Raw genomic sequence first — 24967 nt, 5'->3', positions numbered from 1 at the left:
TCCGCACGGAAAGACCAGGCTTAACTATGTGAAAATTGTAACATCGTCATTTACGTCATGACATAATATAGTTAGGCACCCCATCGTTAAATCCAGAATTCCGAAAAATCTTTTGCAGTTAGCACCGTGTTCGATAAGGAAATCAATACAGTAAGGTCGCCTTGCGTAGCCAACGACGGCGGCTGGTGATAAAACCCGAATAATCACCGAATACTGCGAATAGTCGCGAATAGTAACGAATAGTAGCGAATATTGATATATACATCGATTGTCAAGTTTTCGGTAAGCGACTAAATCAAGTTCCCCCATTTGTCAAGCGCCCCTATATGTCATGTCGCGTTACCAACTGCAGTCTTCTAGTGACCTGATTAGGCCGTTTATTATACAAAACAAGACACTCCATAGAGTGCACACTCGTGCCTAACCTACTGCGAATGAGCTTTGTTATACATACACTGTGCGCTTTGCATGGCTTTCTTCTCTAGTAGCTTGTGTGACAATAGCGTGACATTTTCTTGGTGTCCGAGGTCAAGGCGTTGAAAAACATATCAATCAAGTCTTATGTTTTTCATTGTTGACCTTCATTGGGATTCCTGTGCAATTCATTGTTATTCACGGCTGTCATCAAGGGGATTAAATTTCTCGAAGTGCAAATGAAGGTCACGAAATGCGAGTGAAAGTTTTCGGAAAAGGCAATGTTCCTTTACGAGTTAATTTGCGTGTTACTGTTCAAATCGTCTGCGGGCCGAATTAATTCAGGCCAAGATGATAAGTATGATATCGATAAATTTTTTGGTGAATTGAAATTAGTTCAAGTAAATGGCTGAGGCACATACTGACAGATATAGTTCAACAGCAGTGTCAGAATCTCTGCCACACATTACAATGTAAAGTGTCTTATATTTATCAAGTATTCTTTATCCGCTGCGGGGGAACTTGAAAACATATCCGACGGTAATTTTTTATGTAGTAAATTGGTATCTTTATGAACTAAAGTTACTGTCCTCGATAAGTTGTTATGTATTTTGATATCTGACGGAGTTGGAATCGAAGCTCGTCTACAGGCCGAATTAATTCAGCCCAAGATAATAAGATATCTGACGGAGTTTGAAGAAAAATGGAGTCGTGTTTTGCAGAGTTCGCCTAATTTTGGTTCTCCTACTAAAGAAAATGTTCGTTGTGTGTGTCTTAAAATTGATTCGTTTATTGTAACTTAAGTTGAGGCAGGCTGGTTCGCCCCTTGGATATTATCCCAATCCCAAGAAGTGTTGGCTTGTTGTTAAGCCGGAAAAGGAAGGTCGCGCAAAGGAAATGTTCGCAGGGACTGGTATTAACATCACCACCGAGGGGCGTAAACACCTGGGCGCTGCGCTGGGCTCACGGTCCTATCTTGAGCATTATGTGGGTGGCAAGGTAGAAGATTGGGTGGGAGAAGTGACGAGGTTGGCGGAGTTTGCAAGATCTCAGCCACAAGCTAGTTATGCAGCATTCACATTTGGGCTTAGACATCGGTGGACGTATTTTATGAGAACATCGCCGGATATCGAGACCCTACTGCAGCCCTTAGAGCGTGCAATCTCGGATGTGCTTATACCATCGCTCATAGGACGTAACTGTTCTGAGGTAGAGCGCGATCTAGTAGCATTGCCGGTGCGTATGGGTGGTCTTGGGCTCATAAATCCATCTGATAGTGCGGATGCAGAGTACTCAGCCTCTATTAGAGTAAGTGCTCCACTTGTAAGCGAGATAGAGGCGCAATCCCATGAGACCCCAGATGAAGCCGAGGTACAACGTCTGGTATACGCCACCCGGAAAGAAAAGGATGATGGGCTAAAAGAAGAGCTTGAGGAGGTGAAGGCGAGGTTGCCAGACAAGACACACAGAGCCGTGGACCTGGCCTGTGAAAAAGGCGCATCCAACTGGCTTACAGTTATTCCTCTCAAAGACATGGATTTTGATCTCAACAAGCGGGAATTTCGTGATGCCGTGAGGCTTCCGATATGATTGGCCGATACCCGATCAGCCGTCAGTGTACGTTTGTGGTAGCATGTTTACAGTAGATCATGCGATGATCTGCAAGCGTGGAGGCCTAGTTATTCAGCGCCACAATGAAATTCGCGATCTACAGGCCGAGCTGCTCGACATGGTCTGTTATGATGTGCAAGTTGAACCGGCATTGCAACCTATCACAGGCGAAGAGCTTTACAGAGGGGCTAACCAAGCCCCTAATGCACGCCTTGATGTCCACTGTAGGGGTTTCTGGGAGCGACAGAGGGCCGCTTTTTTCGATATAAGGGTGTGTCATCCCAATGCGGACTCGTATAAAGATCTTAGCCCCAAGCAAATTCAGGATTCATGAAAATGAAAAGAAGCGAAAATACAACTCTCGCGTCGCAGAAATAGAGCAAGGCACATTCACCCCATTGGTATTTACAACGACAGGAGGGATGGCTGACGAATGCCTGAGATACCACTCAAGATTAGCCGAGCTATTATCCCCAAAAAAGCAAGAGAGCTACGCCACAACAATTTCATGGGTCAGGGCGAAAGTGTCTTTTGCAATTTTGCGGAGCGCGCTCCTATGCCTATGGGGATCGAGAATCCCGAGAAGGAGAAACTTAGATGTTAAGGACAGGGATCTAGAAATAGAGAAGGGTCAAGCAGGACTTTGAAAATTCTTTACTTTGCCATTATTATTGTTATGATTGTTTTATTATCTTCTCCTTTTTTAAGTTCAAGAAGTAAATTTTTATTAGACATTTTAATGTATTTTTCGATTATTTTAAGGATTTTATAATTTTTGTAAATATTTTTAGAGATCATTGTGAATAAAGGATTATCTTTTTTTTTTATTGTAACTTAATACCACAGATCGATAGCTTGGGATGCCTGTGCTCCAAATGAATTTTGATGTTTTTGACAGGAGAAGCTTATCGAAGTCTTCGTAGGAATCACACCTTGAAATTTTTTAAAATACGTTGATAATGCATGATCCAAGTATTATGATCTACGCACAAGTATGAATTCATCAGCTAGAAAGCATCGTGCGCCGGTACGGTTGCCTTATCAGCTCATATGGGGCTTTCGTTGTTCTAGGCTCACAGCATTTCACTCTCTGTTAGAAACGGCTAGTTCAATTTTCATCTCATTATTAATTCATTTATTTTCACTAGTCATCACTATTCGTCACTATTCGTCACTACTCGCGACTATTTGTCATTGCTCGTCACTATTCGCGACTATTCGCAGTATTCGGTCGTTATTCGGGTTTTATCACCGGCCAACGACGGCAGATTGGTTTCAATCCCAGCTTTAATTTCGTTTCCCGTTCCCGCGTTTCACGTAGGCTTCTTTATATATTCTTTTATCATCGTTATTACAAGCTATAGGTTTTGTATTAAAAAAGAAAAAAGTACACATACAATATATAGGAGTGGTTGTTTTCATGAAGCACGGAAAAATGGATTATCGTAGCTTTGTTGCCTTGAAAGACCGGCGATGCCAGCGCGCGACTGACCTATCCCTCCCTTCCCTCACTCGTCGATTGAACATAGGTTGGTTGCCTCTGTAATTTAAACACTCATTTAGAAAATCATTGAATACCTTACAGTTGAAAAGGATAATTGAATCTTTTCAACCCCGAAAAAAAGACCCCAAGGGATAAATGTGTTTTAGTGGTGTAGAGTACTACTGCAAAGGAGCGTTGTTTCGTATTCTGACTCAACTTTTTCGCTTCGCTACGCTTTTCGAAGCCACTTCTAATATCTAAAACGTAAGCAACAAAGATAATACCAAGCAAGAAACCATTTGTGTAAACAATGTTTGATATTGTCTTTCGAAGACAACTTTCTTATATTGTGAGTCTCAAAGGGAATTTATGGAACACCCCTGTAATTTGTGCGGTGGCGCAAAAGCGAAGAGCGTAAAAATAGCTTTTCACAGGTCTCACTTCTTTTTGTTTTAAAAACAAACCTGGAATTTAATTCAGTCATTGCTGTCATGCTAATGTTGAATTTGATGGTATTAATGATTGTAATCTCTCAAGAAATTGTGTAAAAAACCCTTGCCGGAATATATGGTAAACCAGGAACTTTTGTAACGTTGACCTTTTTGAGATCTAGTTAACTTCAAATTAACACCAAAAAATGAGAGCAATATCAACTAACTATTTTTCCTTTGTTAAATTTCTTGATATCTACTTTAACTTGTGTTAAAGTTTTTGATTGCTTATCAACCATAAATCACAAACTGTCAACTGTACTCCATTTTATAAAATTACTTCAAGACAGGAATATTTAAGAACATTCCCTGTCAGAAAAAAAATTAAAGGAATACAGTCGTTTTCACAAAACAAAAAGCTTTCTGCCATTTAGTAATATTGTTATGTAATATCAAAATGTCCTCTGAATCATGTATAATTGGATTTATTTTAGAGTTACAGGACAGAAAAACAGTGGTTGGCATTTTGAGTTGAATTTCTCCAAAAACTGTAAAGAAAATTCAGGCAAAAAGCTGCAAATTGTAACGATAAGTAGTGTTAACTGTTTGTTTGGATGAAAGGGAATTGACACAAAAGCTAGCTTAGAGACAAGATGCATCCTAGGCACTCAGCTATATACACACAATTCAATAAAATGGAACACGAGTCTTACTCAGTCATAAAATAAGCTAGTTTATTTACATGTACCTTGGCTAAAGTTACATGTAGCTCTCAGACACACCAAGGCCAAAAGTCAATGAAAACTTTGAAATTGAATGGTTTTAAAAGATAGATTACTGTCGTTTTGATGATGTTAACAACAATTGATTTTCTAGGTGGGGAAGAAACCAACATTTTCTTACCATGCAATAAGTTTGGAAGAATGCACACACAACATCCTAGATGAAATTAAAAAAATTTCCCCCTGGTTGGACCAAAATTGGGTTTTGACTTTTGATGTTATCATGGTAACAAAAGTATTTCAGAAAAGAAAAGTTCAGCAAGTCAAAACTCCACTCCCTAGCTGCACAATATGTTGAGTGAGAAATATTATTGACACCCTCACAAGGATCTTTTTTGGTGACATTCTTGGTCAGCGTTTTGTAGATTTCCATAATAGTATCAAGCGTCACAAGCATCCTACATGCTCTAAACTGAACTTAAATGAGCAGTTGAATTTAATCAGAATTCATCTTTGTGTTCATGTACCTAATGAAATGACAACCACTCATTCCAGCACCACAGCCATTTGGCACATTAAATCTCCGTACTTAAGTAGGAGCCTTTAACTTCGTAATACTCCAAAAATATTGATGAATCTGGAACCTTTTTACACACTGCTCCTCGCTCAAACTCTCTTTATTCATAGTAAACAAGCCACAGGTTTTGCAAATAGCTGTCGGGTGGAGTTAGTTGCCATTCCCAGTCGAGATAACAAGTCCAAATAGGCATCGATTGTCGCGATTTGATTCTAATAACTGTGCTCTTCGATACTTCAAATTCACTGCACGGTAAATTTAAGGGAGTTATCTATCATTTAAGCGATTAAATCTCAGTTGGTTAGTTACTTAATAAAATATTGTGCGAAAATTTAAGAATTTACCTGAGACATATGTTAATCAAACATGACGTCTCCTCAGAAACTGCAGAAATTGTGTTCCAGATGACATGACACCGAGGCGATATTTTTCAGCTTTTCCCAGGACATCCAGCATAATTATATCCAAAGAAGTTGCATGAACTACACAAGTTTTCAGTTCTCGCGAAAAAGCCGACACTGTAAGCGATGGAATCACTTCGTCCCCATCATCACATCATCTTAGTCCTACACCGACCAACGTATTGCGTTCTCTGGTGGCGTTGCTCGCCCTTTTTAGCTTCTATCTTGTTAAAAATCTCAAGCCTATTTCTCTTCCATGAAATACCTTTCTGCAAATTTGAGTGCTTCCCTTGTAACTTCAGCAGAGACCATTCCGCTTTGAAAGAAAATTATTACACACGCATGGTAATATTAGCATCCTGGCCTCAAAAGACAAGAGTCTAGAATCTGGACTGAACTCTGGGATGCGCGGGACCACGGTACATTGGAACAAACAAATGCGTTTTTTGATTCCATTAGAGAATTTATGTAAAAATAGACTATGTTTTTCAAATGTAGATAGATAACGGGAGCTTTATTCTTAAAAAATTTATTTTTTGGCCAAAAATGTTTAAATTTTCCAATTTCCAAACACAGGGCCCCGTTTGCAAATGCGACGAAACATCACAAAACTTTCTTTGATTGAACAGATTTAATACGGGATTCACAAGTTCGCTTGTCTACCGTGGCATAGAGTCGAAGATTCTCGTCACGCGATGGGGTCGGGCAGGGCTAAATAGCGCCAGCCTCCCTGAATGGGTGTGACGAACCCTAAAATTAACCGTCAAACGGTTTAAAGGTCTTTCATATCTCTGTTTCAAGCGCTTGTCATGAACCGAGTTTTATGATTACTACATAGTCCCCAACTACACTCTCCCTCTTCTTGCTCAGTATGCCAGCCCAGTAGACCTCTCCAATCAGTTATTGTAATGGAACTTTTATAAACAGACGGGAGCCCATTACTAGATCGGAGTAAGCAACTTCCAAACTGCATCTGTGAAACAGTGTTCTCACAAGTAGATTTATATTCATATAAGACTTTCCTGCGGATTGGTATTGGATAGACAATAGACAATGAGACCAAAGGTTAGCGGCTGCAAAGGAAAAAAAACTTTCTGGAGATCGAACTTCAAGTAAATTTAAAATCTAAAAAGTTAAACTCATGCAGCAGGCCTGAATGTTGAGAAATTTATGATCGTGAGATGTCTCTTTTCTACATGCCCTCTGGAGAGAAAGTGTGCACTATATACGCTCGCAGTACGAAGTGTGGGAAAAAGGTTAGAGTCTGATCGTTGTTCTGGATTGCTGAATCCCGATGGTTAGATTTGACTGAAAAATAACGCTCCATTTTTGTGAAAAAGAGTTGGCTCTTATTCCAGGAGGAAAGTAAGGAAAGTATTAGTCACTTCCGTCAGCGATGAATCCTCTGTTCAGTTTTAGGTGACAAAGATAGTCAGTGTATGCAAATTCCAAAGTATGTTTTGAGGTTGTGGGAGTCTGTTCGTTTGTTTGCTGAAACGTCGTGTGCAAATCAAAACTCAAAACATCGCTTGGCATTTTAAAACGAACAAACCATTTTGACGATTTCAGATAGTAAATTTGATTGATTATAACTGTGAAAGAGTACCTCACGTTTTTATTTTCCAAATTGCTTTTTGCGAAGGATTATTGAATTACAAACGGTTTTTAGGCCGCGTGTCAACCGTTTAATAACTCACAATTAGCTACCACGAAAATTCATTTCGAAACCAATTTTTTAAAAGAATCTAAAATGATTTGAGAAAGAGTGAGAGAGGGGAGAGAATTGATGTATTGTTCATCGGCAAAATGTTTTGGCCGAAATATTTTATTATAACTGCTGTTAGGCGTACTTAGTGACTCAAAATACCACCCGCTGTGAGCGGGCCGGATGGAAGAGTACTCCCACTCTCGGTACCAATCAGATCGCAAGATTTATAGAACACCGCCCGCTCACGCACAGAGTAAAAATAATTGATATTTGATCTCTAGCTTAATGTGCACTCTACTGTTATGCCCATCGCTTTTTGTCATCCGGATCCGCCCTTAAGGCCTGTTTACACGGAGGCGGGGGACCCCAGGTAGGTGAGGTAACCCGCCCAGCCGTGGTCGAAAAATAAAACACGTTTACATGCACTCTTACAACCCCGGGGTGCTGGGGTGAGGTTTCTTGAGGTTTTTTTTGCGCTTGCAATTAAGAAGTTTGAGGAGAGGTGTCCCAAGCTCATATCTTGAAAAAGACGAAAGATTAATTCTCGGACACATGTGTCTTTATTCATGAAAGCGTCACGCGTTGTGTTAGGCGGTGTTTGGTTTCGCGAAGAACCGTTGACTTAATACTTTATACGGAATAGTTTGGGAAACCAAATATGTTCGATTTAAAATGCTAAATATTCCGAAATGTGAACATTTTACACTCCTTGTGTGTCCGTTGCGGTTTCTGGTGATTTCTGCCGTGAGACCGCTAGGAAATGTACAAAGTTTTAAAACATACATGTTTCGCTTTTGAGCTTTTTGCCATGAACGCGACCCCGGCTAGGCGGGTTACCCCACCTTGACAAATTTACATGGCAAATTGTCACCCCGGCTGACAGGGTTACCCTACCTGGCAGACCGGGCAACCCGCCTAGTCGGGTCACCCCACCTATCATGAAAACGTGATAGGTGGGAATTGGATCACGGATCGAAAAAGAAAAATTTTGAAAAAATGAAAAAAAAATCGTTTATAAAATAATAATAATAATAATAAGAGTAAAAAAAAAACTAAAACTGGTTAATTAAAATTAGAAATGTTGCTCGACAAGGCCTAACTGGAAATTTTTTTGCCCCAAACCCCATGAAACCACGGGATACTAATCTGAGCGATCCAAGTTCGAAGGTATTTCGTTCAGATTGCAATCTCAGATTGGTTTTGTCCTTAACGAACTAGAAAATTGTATGTAGATCGCAAAATCAGGATTAAGATTGGCCAATAGGAACGCAACCTAAATCATTTTGAGGGGAGAACTGAACAGTGTTTGGCACATGAATTGTGCTCTAAAGACCACGAGGTTTTGAACTGTGTGCTTTAGCATTCGAATTAGAGAGGGACTTTCTTTCTGTAGTGTGCAGCGTCTGAGCTGAGATTCGTAGGTTAAAGCGTTAAAAATAGCTCAGTGTCGGATGAAAGATAACATTGTTCTGACTTTATACCAAATAATTTACTGAGACTTGTAGGCGATCCAGTGTCAACTCTTTGTGCAGGAGTGAACGGATGGTGAAGCGCGCAATCATGCCACGTGTGTTGAATGACCTTCCAAGTTTGGAGAGGCTGGAACGCTTATGCCATAAAAAGTTGACTTGTGTATAGTTCAATCTTTAATAAACAAAAAGGGACTGTTGGACTTTAATGACAGTACAAGCATTTCTGCAACCTTTTTGATGAAGGTACTCATTCATATTTTTGTGAGGGAGAGATTTACTTTTGCAACGAGTCATAGTGAAGTGAGGCTATCTGTGCTTACCTACTCCCTTTCAAAAATGTGATACATCATGTGTGGCGATATGTTGAAGATTGATGTAAAGAAAACCTTGGAAAACGGTGAGAAAAATGGGATGATTGAAGAAAGTGCAATCATCATAAGTCATTCAACCAAGCCTGTCCCTTTTTTTTGTTTGCTTTTCTTTTCGAATTGCAACATTCTTCTTTTATTCAGCTCACCGTATTTTTTTTAAATTTTGAATTAGCTTCTGTCATTAGATATCACATCAGCGATATGACCCAATCCTGACATATCTCATAGCCAGGGCGTCCTTCTTTTGTTGTACACTTAGTAATGCATCTACTTTTGTCAAAATTGATTATTTCACAATTCTTTTGTTCCTCAGTTTTTGAGCATCACTTTCTTGCGTTTCACTTTTCGTGAGCAGTTTGGTTCCCGCATTTATAAATAAAATTCCATGATCCAAGTTCTTTTCAAAGTTGAACTAAGGCATTATATGGCTGAGTATATGTTTACGTCAGTCAAATTCTTTTATTTGTCATTAGTTCCATCTCCTTTGATGGGGCTGAAAATACCTGCAAAAATCCAGTAACAAATGCCTGTAAATTTTGGAGTAGAATTTTCCTGATTTCGGTAAGTCATGCCCACGCACAAAATTCACCAAGGGTGTAGAGTTTCAGCTCTAACCAATGTTCCCTTCAAACAGAGGAAGTTAGTGCATGCCGCCTTTTTTATTCGAGGATAAAAGGCCTCGCATCAGGCACTGAAATGACAGGGCGCGAGCTTCATCATTTCTTTCATTTCGACATGTCACCATACTTAGTTATTCTTATCCTTTCGATAAACATTGTTGTTATTGCGAACGATTGCAATAACTGGTCGTTTTTGCTTCTTTGGGGGCAATTACAAGTCAGTCAAAGAAATTAGTCTGCAGAAAAGATGTGTTATGTTGGGTATGATTTAGTTATGTTCGCTCTTTGTATTAATTTAATTTAGGACCAAGGTTTGTTGAACTTAATAACAAGCTTGCTCATTGGTCTTAAAGACTCACCACTCTTCTATTAATATATTCGAAATAACTTTATCATTGATGTGGAAACTACATGATCTCTATCAAGAGAGCAAATGAAGCCTCTGCTCAGGCTTTGTCATTTATCAGCATCACAAGATCCAGTGGATGGAAGGTGGTATCTGGTTGTAATTTCCCCGAATTTCCATTTCTGGGGTATTCTTGAGTAATCTAGGATAAAAATTGAAAGGCTAAAAGTGAATTGTTTTAAAATATTTTCGACTTACTATATGATATGAGCTGTGTTCTGTAATAGATTTTGAGAAATTTATGATTGTGGGACGTCTCTCTCCTGCATGCAAACGAACTGTGTGCAAAAGTTAGAGCCTGGTTGTTGTTCTGGATTGTTGAATCCCGAATATAGAATTTGCTCGCAACTGACTCTTTGTTATGTGAAAAAAACTGACACGTATTTCAGGTTTCATCGAGAGATATCGATAAAAATGTATCGTACTTCTCGTTTGAGGTGTAAAAAGCATATCAAAATGGTGATTTTTACGGAATTTTGAAGTTTTTAAAGCCAAACTTTATTGAACGGAGAATTTCCGAACCGATTGCTGGTTGTAAGCATACACTGGATAAAGAGAATATGCATTTGATATCCTATTGACTGGATTTAACGATCGCTAGAAATGATAAACACAACATCCGTTTTCTTTATTTGCGTGATCTTGGGACCTCAGAACGTTATGCTACACTTTTAAAATCGTTCCTAAAAAATCTCTCTTGAACGACGTCAGCCTCGAAAGCTGAACATAATTTTTTGTCCGATAACTTGGAAACTAAAAGACTTTATATAAAATAGTGGAAAAGGCCTCTTAGCTCAATGAACTTCAATTGAAAAGACAAAAGTTGCACTACATGGAAAACTTGAACATGGTTTGTGCCGCAGTTAAATAAGAAGTCTCCTTGATAGGGGCAAATTAAAAGGCATCATAAAATAACTGAGATAAAAGCCCAAAGGGCAAAAATTACTTCAGGGCAGTAAACGATAAGAGATGCTCAACTCAGGTGATTTATAGTGCGGCGCAAAAGTAACTTTCTTTCGATAAATCGCCGAGATATCTTTCCGAAAATATCGTTTCAGCGATATGACAAACAGCGCACAGTACGTTATCGCGATTTATATGTTGCTCAAACAAAATATCACTTGAACCCAGTAAAGAACCTGAGGAAACAAATACACTGCTACACGGGGCCTCGACTATTTCTTGGTCTTATTCACTATATTTAGATATCAATTGAAACGAATCCGAAGAACTTTTCAGGGTAAATTTGAATCGACGACCAGAATGTTATAACTTACTCGAATATATGATGGCAGCCCGATCATTAATAGTGTTACCGTGACGTCTTTATGTTTATCGTATAACAGTATATCAAACTTGATTAGTAAACGATTAGTTGAGTTAGTAAACGCACGTGTTTGGATATTCTCCTGAGAACTAAAGCCGCTAATGCCGGTGCGTGAATTCTTTTTATATTGTTTCGCTTTTCAATATCCTGTTACATTTCTAAGTACATCGAATCAGTTAGCGTTTTGTGATCTATTTTCAGTTGACTTTTTTCTTTATATGGAAAATAACAAAATGAAGTAAATGAGTGCGACAACGAGCGTTTATTGAGTATATCAGAAACAATCACAAATAGGAAGGAATTCGAAATGATGAATTCAGTTAGATTTGAATAACCTCTAGTAAATTAATTATAATTAAATTCCTTTCCCATCTTTAACACTATCTCAGAGATAAGTTCGGGTGCAGTACGAATATAAACTGACAGTGACATCCATTGTAAGATTGGACCAACTTTTAAAAGTTTGACTTCTTAACATCCAACAAAGTTTTGGAGGCCATTTATATTCGTGCAAGTGTTTCTTACATTTTTACTGACTGTCATTAATCTAGTTACGCATTTGAATGGAAGCGATTTGAGATTATACATTAGCGAATTCAAAAAGCCGGCAACTCCATCGTCATTCATAATACATTTGTTTTTAAATTGTGGCTGGTTGAGACTCGTTTTTACCGAAATATTAGTTGCAGTCCCTTGTTTGCTAAAGTCAGCAATCCGGCGGAAAGACTAGCTGATTCTTAGAATTTGTCCGTCATAACTGCTTGAGTGTTGGAAACTAGCTAAGGGCTAAGGAAGGTTTTAAAAATTAGAAAGTATAGGGTTTAATTTAATTTTACAAAGCAAGAGTCTATAATCTCTTTCTCAAAGACGTGTGTCACTTGATTCAATGAGGGCCCGAGTTGATTTAAACCCACTGTGACTGACTCTACCATATGCTAGGCACCGAAACCATTCTAAAGAGAGAAAGGAAGGAATATTTTCCAACAATTTACCATGAAGGAAGCCATTTAACATTTTCAGGGTATGCGTTTAGGCGAAAGTTATAAAACTAAGAATTACTTCACAGTGATTATGTTTGGACACATGAAGACTGGCTTTTCCAGTCCGCAGATCCAAAGATTTACTTCATTTCCTGAACTGTTTACGACGAGCAGTAAAAATAGTGAGATATGAAAGACCTTGAACTCGTTTGACAGTTAACAATGCGCCGGCTGTTTTCACAGAAGGGTTTAGTTTCCGCCGTTTGACCGTCGATGTAAACTTCATTGCGATTTTTTAATGTATGGCGACGGAAAACGCCGAGTGTTTCAGCTCATGTAATCAAGGAGCCTTAGTGATTGGTTGTGAACTTTTTTGTGGAATGAATCCGGTTGAAAGGTTAAAAGTGGTTTGGCGACTCTTCTGCTTACTATTTCCCCACTAGCAAAAACTGCTGATGCCAAATATTGGTGCATTTCTGAGATGCCATGAAAAGTCCCAGAAAAATGACAAGAATTTGCCTCATATAGCCTGTTCGAGTGTTCGTGGCCACATGATGTCGCATTTGTGACGATCTTAATACTCGGTTCCGGGCTAGCAGGTACTCCAAATTACCTGGGTACTACCGCAGTTTTCTTTTAAGGCTTTGGAGATTTTTCTCTTTGTTCTATTTCTCTCATCAAAGTCACAACGAGAGAGTTTTTGTACCAACACCTCATGTTGTTTGCCGTTTTTAAGTCACTTTGAAATGCAGACTGCGCGGATATGTCGCGCTATGGTGATACACTGAACTCACTAGGACCAATCAGAATCAGGTTTGCATGTTGGGTATATAATTAGCTATAGATTAACAAAATAACCCACGCACCAGAGAATGAACACAGCTAAATAAAACAATGTCCGAAAAGTTTCAGTTTAACTAAAGATTTATAATTTAATCTTTGGTAAGCTTTGGATGGTCGAAATGCTTATTTGCGGAGCCATATAACACAGTCGTAGGTGAAGGGGGAGGGGGAAGAGAGATAAACGAAAGCCGGCTGGTCCACATCCTGCACGATGACATCAAGATCTGTGTTAATTCACAAATTCAGAAAAGTCTTGAATTACTTGGAAATGTAATACTTCTATCAAAGAATTTTATCATGACTTGATGCATTGCGAGTCCCTCTTGATTTTCAATAAAAATCCCCTCCGTCAAACCTAATTGACCAATTTTATTTAACGCATTTCCTCGAATAATCGGCCGGGCGCTTATTCAAAATTTCGGATGAACGGAAGGGCGCTTATTGGAAGGAGGGCCCTCAATCGAGGGGGCACTTATTAAGAAACTAATAACCTGTAGCGATTCAGCTGTAGTTGAAGCTTACAAAGTCCTAGATAATAATGTGGCAATAAACAGGTTTCTTCGAATATGGGAATATTTTAAATTTTTGTTTAAACACCCGAATAATTTAGGGTTGCAATTACGGCAAGATCTTCCCGGATATTAACTGAAAAACTAGTAGTAAACAATATAGAAAGAAGAGGTGATACAAATCAAAGGGAGAGGCTTCAGCGAAACAGTTTTATTTGCGTCAAGAAATAAAGGTTAAATTTAAAGGGCTTCCAAGCAATCTTTGAAACATGACTATCATGACGATGTTTTCTACAAAAACAATCAGTGATCATAAGGAAAGTAATGGTCACTTCCATCGGCGATTAGTCCACGTGGATTTACTTCTGTTCAGTTTTAAGTGACAAAGAAAGTAAGTCTAAGTAAATTCAAACTTATCCTCTAAAGTTGTAAAGAGTTCGTTTGTTTACCGCAATGGCGTTTGCAAATCTCGTCTTTCTTCCACCGAAAAACTGAAGTAACATGAAACACTTAAGGGGATTTAATGCTACGTTTACTCATGTCATTGAACTTCTTCGGTTTCTGTTGTGAAATTTATAATAGAAATGTCCAAAATCTAACGGACTTGCAAAGACTCAACGAAAGTGTATTTATAGCAGATCGTGGACCTCAAATCATTGCTTGGCGTTTTAAAACGAACCAACTGTTTTGCCGATTTCAGAAAGTAAATTTAATTTATTATAATTGTGAAGAAGTACCTCACGTTTTTACGTTTTCTTAGTTGTTTCTTGAGAAGGATCATTAAATTACAAACGATTGTTAGGCCCCGTGACAACCCATTTAATAACTCATAATTTGCTACCACAAAAGAATCCAAAGTGCTTTGAGATAGAGTGAGAGAGAGGGAAAGAGAGGGAGAGAAGAGAGAATTGATAAACGATATATCGGCTACATGTTGTGATCGAAACATTTGCTTATAAAAGCTGCAATGCTCACTAGGCGACTCAACACGCAACGGATTGGATACCGCGCGCTGTGAGCGGGCCGGACGGGAGAATACAGTCCACTCACGGTACCAATCAGATCACACTATTTGTAGAATACCGCCCACTCACGCACTGAGAAATCTAATATTTGATCTTACGCGTCAGCTTAATGTGCACTCTACTGTTATGTCTATCGCTGACAACCCACCTGTCACAATGCAGACAATAAAGAGAGGGGTCAAAAGCTTTCCCTGTAACTTTTTAAATAGTGTCTACCTCAACACCAAATAGAATATTAAAATAAAAGTCGCATTTTACCAACGAACAGATTGTTTTGGAGAACTCAGATAGTAAATTTGATCGATTCTAATTGTGAACAAGTACCTCACAATTTTACTTTCTCAGTTGCTTTTTGAGAAGGTTTATCAGATCAAAAATGGTTTTCAGGCCGGGTGTCAACCAGCCTAATAACGCATAATTTTTATAGGAGAGCAGAGAGAGAGAAGGAGGGAGGGAGAGACTAAGGGAGTTCAATCGATGTGGGTATTTGTTACGATAAGTGAGTATTTGATACCGTTACAAATACCCACTGGTAAGTATTTGCTACGTAGTTTAGTATTTGCTACAGTAACAAATACGTAGGTTAGTATTTGCTACGGTAGCGAATTCGGAGGATGGATATCTGCTCCTATGGGTGGGTATTTGCTATAGTAGCAAATACGGAGAGAGGGTATTTGTACGCAAAGGTAGGTATTTGCCACCGCAGCAAATAAGCATAGTGAGTATTTGTTACGGTTGTAATTACCTTACTACTCAGATATATCGCGTTTTCTTTGGAATTCGCGCAAAATGCACTCTCATGCAACAATAAATCTCATTTAAGCCTTTTTCATCACATCTATTAGACTAGTTTTCGGAGGCCCAGCCTGTTACCGATCAGCAAAGTGGTAATGGTATCGATTTTAGATTCTGTTTAGAAATCGGAAACCGAATAATCTTATATATACCGCAAAAAACTTGAAGCTATGAAGATAATACATTAAAAGGAGAGAAAAAGAAAAAGGAAAAGAAGCAGGAAGGATTGAGACATAGACTTTGGTTCTGATGAGCTTTGTTCTGCCCGTATCGTGATTGGTTCTTGCATATCCAGTCTAGTCATGTTCGTATACTTTGTTCTGGCTTAGAAGCTGAATCACCACTGCATAAGTACAACTAATGTTCTTAATACCGGGAATGAAGGTGTCGTTTCAACCTAAAATGAAAATGTGGTTGGAGAAAGTTACACTGGCTGATTAGGGCTGATTCAAGAGAGCTATCTTCTCTTGGTCTTACAATAGAACAGAATCGGACAGAGAAGGAGGCGATGAGATTGGTTCGTTTATAATGATATAATGGCTTCCCAAAGCACTGAGAAAGGCTCCAGAGTTTTAACAAAGAGTAACATTGGAGGTTCCGTGCGAAATAATATCACCTAATGTTGTGAGCCTTAGGACTCTCTTTGCTGCTTTGAGGACGACTTAGTGTTATGAAAGGCTGATTAATTTTTGGATGATGAGCCAGGTCATGCCGTCAGTCTCTCTTAGGTAGCGTGTATTCTGTACTGCCAATTTAAATAGGAGTAATTAGTCAAGACGTTTTGAAGTCGGGCTGTTTATGTTTGTTTGAATAACCCGGACAAAAATTGAGGAGATCAAGCCGCTTGAATTCGAGGAAGAGTGGACTGTAATACAAAAGAGTGATTTGTGTCTACTTTCCAGGCAAGCGCGAGTAGCACACGCGAGGAACTTGCCCTTTGCCTTCTCCTCTGGCACATCGCAAAAGGAAAAAAATGAATAGATGAATAAAAGTTGTTCGGTGAAAAGCTGCCAGGATAATCGTTTATACTTTTGAAAAACCTAGAATTGATGTGGCCAAATGTAAAGAACAAAATCTTGATTATACACCTTTGGGGAACTCTCTTCTACTTACTATTTCACCACTGGCATGAGCCGATGGTAAACATTGTCGTGCAATTTCATAGCTGGCTATAAACCTTCGAGAAAAATAACGAACATTTCACTCATATGACCTGTTCAGCTGTCCATAGCAAGATGTGGTATATGTGATAGTCTAAACACTTAGTTCCAGGCAAGCACGTGTAGTTCAAATTACCTCCGCGCGCCCTACCACGATTTTTTTCCAAAAGTTGTGAAAACATTTTCTTTGTCATATATTTCTCTCATCATATTCACCGAAGAGGACAGCTTTCTTCACAATCATCTCATGTTATTTCCCGTTTCTGAGACACATTTTTTCACGCTTAACGCACTGGGCGTTAATTTCTGACACTATCTTGTTTTTGGCAATGATTTTTTTAGATGAAGTGAAGGAAGCTGGAAATTATCAGAGTTTCTCTATATATTTGGTATTCTATGATATGTACATTTGTGTCCCATCGTATTTTATTGATGAAAATTTCACAAATTATTTTGTTGAACTGATGCCGGGTCGCTCTCTCCTTCATACCAACCAAAAGTTGGTTTCTTTGTTCCTCAGCGTGGTCGAAAAACCCTTTTTCCGCTTACTTTTTTGAGACTTTTCATCACTGATATCGCCGTTTTAATTCTCATTACCATGCAAAAAGTCGAAGTTAAGTTTACGATAAGATATTTTCAAAAGCAAAATGCCAAAAACAAAAGTCTATCCGACGCAGATTGCTTGTACATGTTTCACCATAATGGTGAACTTGTTTGAGTAATTTATGGTGATATAATAAACTCACTAGGATCGATCAGAATCAGTTTTTCACGTTGGGTATAATTTTATATAGATAAACATACAAGGGAGTGCACATGTCAATGTCTGAAAAGTTTCAGTTTATCCAAATATTCACTATTCAGTCTTTGGTAAGCTTAAGATATGGCTAATGGCTTTATTTTTATCGTCCGTGCAGCTACACAAATTCTGAGGATTCTTGAGGATATTTGTATCAAAGAGTTTTATCGTAACCATTTGCATCGCGAGTCCCACTTGATTTTTAAGAAAAAAGCTTTCGTCAAACTTTGTCAACCAACTTTATTCAACACATTTTCTCCAACAATTGCCCGGGCGCCTATTTAAAATTTCAGCTGATAGGAGTGGTGCTTATTACAAGGAGGGCGCTTGATCAAGGGGGACGATTATTAAGAAACTATTAACGCTTATTAAGAAACAGGTTTGCTTCCTATCTAAGAAAATGAGGATTAAGGAGTTAGGGCCGCAGGAAGGGAAGGGGGCGGGGCTTATTCGAGGGGGGCGCTCAAAACGCAATAAAACAAGACTTTCTTCCTGTAAGAGTCTCACATAGTTCTGAGCATCATCTAACAGTGAAAATCTAACCATCTGATGTAATGATGTCTTGTTGACAGGGACTTGTCCAATAACCAGTTAAAGAACTTACCCTCGGGAGTTTTCTACGGGACTAGATTCCTCCAAAGACTGTAAGCACCAAACAACATAAATCTTTATTTACTGCTGTAACATTCATGCGATTAAGGGGAGGGACTAAAACAATCTCCCGCGGAATTACATGACTTGCAAATGATAAATATATAACCGGAGGATAAAAAAAAAGAGTTCATGACGAGCAAGAAAACACCTTCCAATTGTACACCCCCTTCTTTCTTCACAAACCCCATGACCCGCTAAACGAGGACTAGAAGCTGAAACTCAACCTAGTGTTGGGAAGGCAACGACTTGGCAACCAGGCGAGTAAAAGTGAACCAGGACTTTTTTCCACATTATCTCATGATTTCAGTAGTTTTTTTAGCCTCTTGGAGGAGTCGTTATCTGAGCTCAGTTACAATTTGAGAATCTTGTCAAAACTGCTTACCCGATATTACGCTTCAAAAAAACTAATGGTGTTGATGAAAAACACAGTGCGTGAAAAAAGATGGCTCGAAAACCTTTCAAAGTATTCTCACTTCTTCAGCATAAGATTATATTACGAGTATGCAGTTTGGTTATTTAAATGTTTTCAATTTATTTTGTGTAATGGTTGCCTTCTATAAGCTATGGGTAATAAATTTGGTTTGGGGCGCATTTATCATCACGTCATTACGTGACTCGGTAATTCGTCTAGTTTATTTGGAAAACTCGTCTCAATATATATTTTTAAATATAATCGTTAATTGATTTAATATACATAATACGGACCAAACTACTGGTGAATAGGATTTTTGTTTTTTTCAAACACTTAACCAAATGCTTGATAAAAGAGCTCGAATGATTTAGGGCTGTAATTAAGATCCTTCATTAACTGAAAAATGTTTCAGTGAGTGGATAGTATAGAAGATAGAGGTGATGCAAATTAAAGAGAGAGGCTTCACTGAAACATTTTCGTTTGCGAGTAGAGATAAAGGCAATTTAAAAGGCTTTCAAGTAATCTTTGAAACATGACTATCTAGACGATGTTTTCTTCAAGCACATTTGGTGATTTTACGGCGATTAACCCAAGAAGAAAGTCGTTACATGTAAATTCAAATATGTGTTTGAAGTTGTGAGAGTCTGTTCGTTTGTTTGCTGCAATGGCGTGTACAAAGTTGAACTCAAACGAGGCACTATATTCAATCAGACACAAGGAATTTTAATGTTGCGTTTACTCATGCCATTGAATTCCTTCGGTTTCTGTTTTGCAATTCGTTACAGAAATGTCCAAATGTAAATTAATTGCAGACTTAACGAAGGTTAACTCAGTAGTAGGTCTTAGAGACTAGAAAAAAAACGCGTTTTACAACGAGCAAATTGTTTTGGAGAACTCAGGTAGTAAATTTGATCGATTCTAATTGTGAACAAGTACCTCACGATTTTGCTGTCTAAGTTGCTCTTTGAGAAGCTTTCCTCAGGCTGCGTGTCAACCCGTTTAATAACACATAATTTTTATAGGAAAGTAGAGAGAGAGAGAGAGAGAGAGAGAGAGAGAGAGAGAGAGAGAGGGAGTTGGATTGATGTGGGTATTTGCTATGATAAGTGGGTATTTGCTACTGCAGCAAATACCCACTGGTAAGTATTTGCTACGTAGGTTAGTATTTGCTACAGTAGCTAATACGTAGGTTAGCATTTGCTACGGTAGCAAATTCGGAGGGTGGGTATTTGTTCCTATGGGTGGGTATTTGCTACTGTAGCAAATACGGAGAGAGGGTATTTGTGAATAAGACAAAAATGCAACATTGCAAAAGAGGAAAATAACAATTGTTGAGGCGCTCTGTTAAAACTCCGCATCAGTTAAGGGTATTTAGGCAAAATTACGTTTCTTGAGTGAAAACCAAAATGAGTATTTGCTATGAAAGTTGGGCATTTGCTACGAATAACATTTTTGAAAATAACTGCGTTCAAACATAATATGTAGCAAAACAAGTTGGAAGAAGTTCCTATTACAAAGCGCAACGTTTTCCCAAGGAAAAGAATGTCCGAAACTATTAAGGAAGAAATTTAGGGGCAAATTCAGATTCGCAACTTCCATAAAGGATCTCGAAGTTCAGATCAAGTTTACTACATACCTTAAAACAGGATTTCATTCCAAACTCGCCATGCGGAAGAACCAAAAATATTTCAGATTGCCGCGGGGTTGTCAGGCAATTGTGCAAAGTAAAAGGACTTTTGCAGTCTGCTTCAATCGCAAGATTTACAATTTTTGGGCCATGTACCTTCAAGTAGATACTTGCTACGCTGTGCAACTAACGTAGCCAAAAAAAATAGAGTAATCTCTGGGGTAAATTGCTTTTTCATTGTTTCCGTCAATATTAAAGAATAAATGTTGTAGAGGCTTAGTGGAATCGCGTTTTCCATTTATTTAAAACTGGGAGAAAGAGAAGGAGAGAGAGAGAATAGAGAGAGAAGAGAATTTATGAATCATTCTTCAGCTAGATGTCGTGACCGAAATATTTGCTAATAAAACTCACCAATCCATATACCAAGAAAGGTAATTTCTCCATATGTCTATTAAATCAATTCATCTCAAAACAAGAGGTTATTACCTATATTTAATACTTACTGAAATTCTAAAAATTTTACGCACTTGTTAGCTATTCATTTACAATGCCTTTAAATTTTCACGAAACGTCAGCTTTGAAACTCTTTCTGGTGGCTAATTTATGTTATCAACTCAGTTGATAATGTAGTAAATTACCCTAATTTTCAACGGTTTCAATGAGAGGCATTGTGACAGCCCAGCTGTCACAATGTTGTAATCCTTTAACAGACGATGAAGAGAAGGGTCAAAAGTTTTTCTTTTAAAATGGTGTCTACCTCAACACCAATCTTTTCAATCTGTTCACGGATTCCATATACATCACCCACGAACAGCTGTGGAGGCTGCTGGGAGCCACACATATGTACAGAGTCAAGAGAGCCTTTCTTGACAGGGTACATACACGTACATTTTGAATGGATTAACACACACCCCAGCAGTGATCATCAAAGCAAATTATTGTGATACTGTATTTTCTTTCCTGTCTATGTCTCATCACAACTGAACCCCCTTGTTAACCCATTCACAAACTAATAATGATGTACACTTTTAAATAACCTCCTCACCACATTATTAATTCATTGATTTTGGTGGTATATCAGTATTCCTGCTGGGAATTATCATCTGTTGCATTTTCATTTCTTGTGAGCTTCTGTGAACAGTTTGAAATTGTATGGAGAAGTCACATATCAATTACTCAGGGAGTAAATGAGTTAACAAAAGGAAAGAAAGCATCGTGCATTCTAACACTGTGCTCATGTTCATGATTTTTGTTGATTAGATTAAGAATTTTGTTCCATTATTTGACTGCTACACCCTGGCACTTTGAGGAAAGCCTAATTTATGAAATACCTTTTGAGAACAGCACAAACAATTCCATCATGAAGCCCTTACAAATGAAAGGAAGTCAACAGTTACAAATGATAAAAGGAATCAATGGCTACCAAGACTGTTGCTGGTCAATGAAATTGATTAACTCTTTATTAATCATTCATTTTCCATAACAAATAATGGCATACAGTTGAGCTGGTTTCACAATAAAGGTTTCAACTACACATAAATCAAACTCTTGTTGAATTCACAATAATGTTCATGAGGATGCCTCAGTTCCCAGAACAAAAAGGCCACAATGATTTATAAAGGATTATTAAATAACACCAGATGCATAAGGGGAATAGAATTCTGTTTCTTCAAATCCTTATTGTGTTTGGAGAGGTAAAGGTATGCATACATGCACCAGTAGCTTTTGAGGTAACAAAGTAGATGCAAGTTGTTGATTTGAGACTGAAGCTCAAAAGGAAGTAAACTGAGATACCCTGGGCATATTTCAGCTTACTGATATTACTCATTGAACTTTGTAACCATCTGTTGGACAAAATTTCCAATTGCAGCCTCATTAAAGTCAATATCATTATATAATTCATTAATAAAAGACCTATTAAATAATCAAGAGAAACATACATTGGTTTGATTGTAACTTCCTGCTGAACATATACATACAGCATACAAAAGTAATAACAAGTTCAAACTTAGCACTAATTCTCAAACTAATTGACTCAAATTTTTTCTGATTTTTTAACTTAAACAAAGAGAAGAATATATATATAATTATGTATTCATTCTTGCGTGATCTCAGCAACTTACCTTGGGGCATAATCGAAAGTGCTAATGATGTTGATGATGCCGTGTTCCTCTGGGAAGGTCTTTTCAATAGCATTGCAAACGACCACGCTCCGATAAAATCAAAGCGTGTGAAGGGGACAAAAACACCGTGGGTTACGAACAAACTCCTCGAAATTCGGAGTGATCGAGATTACCACTGGAAACAGGCTCAGAAGTGTAAGAACTCGCAGTATCACTGGCAAATGTACCGAAAATTGAGGAACTGTGCGAATAGCGAGGAAAAGAAGCTGAAATCGAAATATTATTGTAGGCTGATAGAAGATGCTAAAGGTGACAGCTCCAAGATGTGGAAAGCAATTAAAGAGACACTTCCCTCTAACCACAATGAAATTAATGCAGTTTTTGGTCATGGAAAATTGCAGACTGACCCCAAAGGCATTGCAGAAACTCTAAACAATCACTTTTCAAGCATCGGCAAGAGCCTTGCAAAGGCCTTTCGTGGTTTAAAACCGACTCAGTACGATGCAGTTCCTACCTTATCGTTCTCTCTCAAGTATGTGACGTCAGCCTTTGTTGAAAAGCAGCTGCGCCTAATGAAAACCAATAAAGCGGTAGGACTAGACAGCATTAGTGCACGTTTACTCCGTGATGCAGCAAATGTACTTGCTTCACCTCTGCGGGATATCATAAACCTCTCTTTTGAGAAGGGTCAATTCCCATCATCTTGGAAATGTGCGAAAGTGACTGCTCTTTTCAAAGAAGGTGATAAGTCCGATAAAGATAACTATCGTCCCATTTCTGTCCTGCCCACGGTCAGTAAAGTAATTGAGAGAGCTGTTCATTCTCAACATTACGGCTACCTTGCCTCCAACAATCTGCTTGCTGTGAACCAGTTTGGCTTTAGACGTGCAAGATCTACCGCTTTAGCTCTAACGCAGTTTACCGATGAAGTGCTAAGTAATATGGATAAAGGTTTAGTAAATGGTGTAGTTTTTATTGATCTGAAGAAGGCCTTCGACACCGTTGACCATGTCATTTTACTCGGGAAGCTCAAATCTCTAGGATTACGCAGCAAGAATCTTGAGTGGTTCCATTCCTACCTATCCTCTCGTTACCAGAAGACTGTGATTGGTCAAGCCTCTTCTCCTGCGCGGAAGGTTTCCGTTGGTGTTCCTCAGGGATCTATTCTCGGTCCATTACTATTTGCCATTTACATCAACGATCTACCCAAGGTCCTTCGGAACACTACGGTCACCCTATTCGCTGATGACACTGCTATCTACTGCTCTTCTCAATCAGCCCGTGACCTACAGACCATGTTGAATCAGGATCTAGACAGGCTAGCTCAGTGGCTCTACGAGCATAAACTTACACTAAATATCTCGAAGTCTAAATTCATGCTCATTGGTGGTCCAACGAAACTTAACACCTTAGAAGAATTCACATTAACAATCAAGGAGAAGGAGTTAGACAGAGTCAATTCGTTCAAGTATCTGGGCGTAATTATCAATGAGAATCTGTCTTGGACTGATCATGTGGATTACATTAAGACCAAAGTGTCTCAGAGGCTTGGCGTTTTACAGAGAATAAAACATCTTCTGCCAAGAAATACAAGGGAACTCTTTGTAAAAGCCATGGTGCTGCCAATCCTTGATTATGCAGATGTGACTTGGGGGGATAAATCCAACACCACTCGGATGAACAAGATCCAATTACTCCAGAATAAAGCAGCTAAATTAATTTTAGATATGCCAAAGCATTCATCAGCAACAGAAGCTCTTGATCTACTTGGTTGGGATACATTGGAAAAAAGGCGAAGATCTCATCGTCTATTTTTGGTTTTTAAGTCCTTGAATGGACTAATTGATTGGAATTTTAATTTTAATCATTTTAAAGATATACATGATTATAACACTCGTTTTAATAACAACATTTGTAAACCACAATCAAAGCGTACATGGGGTCAGCATCGGTTTGTTTGTCATGCAGTAGATGACTGGAACGCTCTCCCAGACGGCATTAGGAACATTTCCGATTTTTCAGTTTTTAGACGTCTTGTTAAAAACATGTAGTCTCTTCTATCGATTATACCCTTTTATCCTATTCTTGATAACCATATTTATATTTTCTGTTATCCTTACGTTAGATTTATGCAGGGCCTCACTGAAAACCACACTTTGTGACGTGGGCTCCCTGTCAAAAGATCTTATTTATTATTATTATTATTATTATTATTATTATTATTTGAACTAAATTAAAAAAAAAATAACTCATAGTTTGGTGCAAAATTTGAATAAGTTTCTATTTGGATTTGCTTAGGGTGAAAACATCTTTAATACCATTATTTTTTATTTAGACTGATATTAAGATACAAAATGTAAGCCTCCACCATAATTTCCAATTGGTAAAGACAGCCATTGTGTTTGTTATTCCAACAACTCATTGCATTGCGCTTATTGCCTCAGTCGGCAATAAGCGCTTTTGGGAGGTGGGCGTGTTCACACCGTTGGTTCAGTGA

At 38.4% G+C, this 24967-nt stretch overlaps 1 protein-coding gene and 1 pseudogene across 1 annotated transcript in view; one reads left to right on the top strand and one right to left on the bottom strand.

Annotated features, from left to right (window-relative positions):
• The window catches only part of LOC149050637 (uncharacterized), a 56342-nt gene that overhangs the window by 27376 nt on the left and 3999 nt on the right, over positions 1-24967 (bottom strand). The window lies entirely within an intron of this gene.
• LOC149050639 (uncharacterized) lies at positions 1210-2687 on the top strand (annotated as a pseudogene).

The sequence above is a fragment of the Pocillopora damicornis genome, chromosome 2 (genome assembly GCF_964200805.1).
Source record: "Pocillopora damicornis chromosome 2, jaPocDami1.2, whole genome shotgun sequence".
In the NCBI taxonomy this organism is placed as follows: Eukaryota; Metazoa; Cnidaria; class Anthozoa; order Scleractinia; family Pocilloporidae; genus Pocillopora; species Pocillopora damicornis.
This window is presented reverse-complemented; position numbering and strand designations above follow the sequence as displayed.